This window comes from Marmota marmota, unplaced genomic scaffold (genome assembly GCF_001458135.2).
Source record: "Marmota marmota marmota unplaced genomic scaffold, marMar, whole genome shotgun sequence".
In the NCBI taxonomy this organism is placed as follows: domain Eukaryota; kingdom Metazoa; phylum Chordata; class Mammalia; order Rodentia; family Sciuridae; genus Marmota; species Marmota marmota.
Window position 1 is genome coordinate 484,291 of NW_026000068.1, and position 2,792 is coordinate 487,082.

Below are 2,792 nucleotides of genomic sequence, written 5' to 3' on the forward strand. Positions count from 1 at the left end.
GCACCAACCCACGCATCCCAGGAGGCACAGGCAGAAAAGAGGGAGAGAGGCAGAAAACAAACTCAAAGACATTCCCAGACCTGACCCAAGGTGGGAGTGCACATCGCTGAGTGGCCCACAGATTGGAGGGGGACACACTCTGCGAGGTCCAGACCCAGGCCCCGCGGAGCTGTCCCAACCTCGGCAACGAGAGGATCTCTTTTTCTTTTTCTTTTGTTCAAAGACTCTGATTTTATTTTGTGATCTGTGTCAAACAGCCTCATTCTCAGTGCAGGTGGCCCCTCCTCCCCAGGGGACAACTTGGGGTGGGGTCCCCTATGAAGTCATGGCCTCCACAGGCCCCAGGGAGACCCACGCAGTTCCGAGAGTGGATGGGAATCCTGGCCAAGACCCGGTGGGTGGGAGGCCGTGACTAGATGGGGTGGTGGTCATGTCAGGTAGCTGAGAGCTGGAAAACCCTGTCCTCGGCCCTGCTCAGTTTGGGGACTGCTGTGCCTGTGACGGAGAGGGGTGTGAGGTTTCCCCCCACCTCACAGGACGCCCTTGGCCAGGCATGGCTTCGATTCCACCAACGGCTCAGCTGAGAGGGGAGCAGGAAACACGTGGGCTGGCTGCTTCACAGGGTGTTGGCGCTGGTGCCCCGCAGTCCCACACCGCGGGCCAACTGTTCCAGCAGGCCCCCAATGGCCCCAATGGCCCCACTGGGCTGCTGTATGCGGCCAAGAAGGCTGAACGCACCTCCGGCAGCCGCGTCTCCCGGGCACTCAGAGCTGCAAGCCTGGGTTTGGGACTTCCAGTGGACTGCTACCCATCCTGAAGACGTTGTCAGAATGGTTTGAAGATGAGGAGCTGGAAGACTTGGCTTCAACCAGCCCCGGGTGGGAAGGCAGGCGGTCCTCAGAGGGCTGTGGCCGGTTCCGGAGCACACTCTGTGGAGAGGACGAGTGATTCTTCCTCCAAGCTGCCCGAGTCTGTGCTCCTGCCGGGATCAGCTCCAGGGCCTCGTAGGTGAGGCTCCCGGCGTCTCAGCATGCAGATGTCTTCCACAGTGAAGCCTGCGTCCCGGGCTGACAAACTCTTCCCCCTCTGGGTCTTCAGAGCACAGAACTCCTCGGAGGTGATCTGCTTCAAAAAATTGAAGCAGCAGAAGAAAACCTCCTCTCCTTTGCTGAGCCGATCTACCAACATGTGCCCAAAGAGGAACCAGTCACAGGCCACAGTTAGGTAGAGGATCTCAGCTAGAGACGTGTGGATGAGTCCAGCAGCCACAAGGAAAGGCGCAGGAGAGAGATGAAGAGGGGGGTCCCATCCCAGCCTGAGATACAGTGCCCCAGCATCCCACTGTCATCAGCGCTGCTGACTACGGAGAGCAGCAATTTCAGGTAGTTTTGTGTCTGTTGCACCAGGTCCCAACTCTGATACAGGCTCCAGTCAATATTCAGAGGGTGAGTCAGGAAATCGGGGATGCTCAAGGGGGCATCGACGTAGTCCTGCTTCCAGTTAAATATGAGCCCTTCGGCCAGGTAATCCCGATCCTTATATTCCTTGAAAAATTCACAGCCTGGATACGGGATGGAGAGGAGAGTGAAGTCGGCATAGCGCTAGGCTTTGTCCACCTTCTCGGAGGAGGCTACGTTCATGCCAGATTTCACCTTCTTGTTCTCCACCATTAGATCACAGATGTACTTGACTGACAAGTACCAAAGTAACCTGACGTCACAGCCTCTGACCTTATCAAAAGGATGCATGTCCCCACTTCGAAGAGCACAATCCTCTTCTGTGACGTCCTCCACACCTGCCCAGGAATCATCTGCACCCCCTGAGAAAAAATAGTTGTAGCCAGAGTGTCCATAGAGCTCCCCGCATCCAGCCAGCGTGGCTGACCTGCAAATGTGCTTGCCTTTGAACAAGATTACTGGGCAGACGCACCGTCCTCTGCACCTGGCCATCTTGCTGCGGTGGATGAGGTCTTGCAGCTTGCTCATTGCACGGTGCTCTGAAACGTGTCTTTCTCCTTCTCAGAACTCTCATACTCCAGGAACATGATGTGCCGGGGATAGTGACCGCAGATATCCCCATTCACATTTGGAATCACGCTGAAACAGAAGTCTCGGCCAAACAGCTCCAGACATCTCTTCTCAATGCGCTCAACCTTAGAGCTGCTCATCCCGCTGCTGTCCTTGGCCCGGTACTGAGTCCGGGAGAACTCTTCTAGCAGCTCCCCGAGCCCTGGCTCCTGAGGCGGTGGGTTGCCTGAAGAGGCTGAGGACCCTGCCGAGGTGGCGGCGGCAGCAGTGGCCCGAGCGCCAGCCATGGTCCAGCCCCATGTCCCCTCAATGTGCCTCAGCCCGGCCCATGGCACCTGGCGGCACCGACTACTACTCTGGAACCTCGCGAACCGCCTCAGCCGCCGCCTTCTTCTTCCACTTGCAAGGAGAGGATTTCTACAGCAGCAGGAGAGAAACAACTGATCACAACCAAGAAACTCGAGAGAGCTAAGCTGACTTCTCACAAAACCCAGCGCCTCAGCACAAGGAGGATCGTGAAGCCCGAAGGAAGGCAGAACGGGGAACAGCTGTACCAAAGCTCTGTCTGACAAGTGGATCCTCAGAATGGAGGGGAATTGAGACACTTTCCGATTCACAGAAGCTGAGGAAGTTCCAACCCAGTGGACCTGCCCTAAAAGAAGTCCAAGGAAGCCCTTCAGGCTCAAGGGGAGCTGGATGTGACTTGAATCAGAGAGGCAAAGACGGGGCAAGGGCCCAAGCCCAGGGCGCCCTGAGTGTCCTTCT

The 2,792-nt window shown here is 56.9% G+C and overlaps 1 pseudogene; it reads right to left on the minus strand.

Annotated features, from left to right (window-relative positions):
* Nucleotides 1-216: 216 nt before the first annotated feature.
* On the minus strand, nt 217-2,329 carry LOC107146448 (annotated as a pseudogene).
* Between the last annotated feature and the right edge of the window lie 463 nt (nt 2,330-2,792).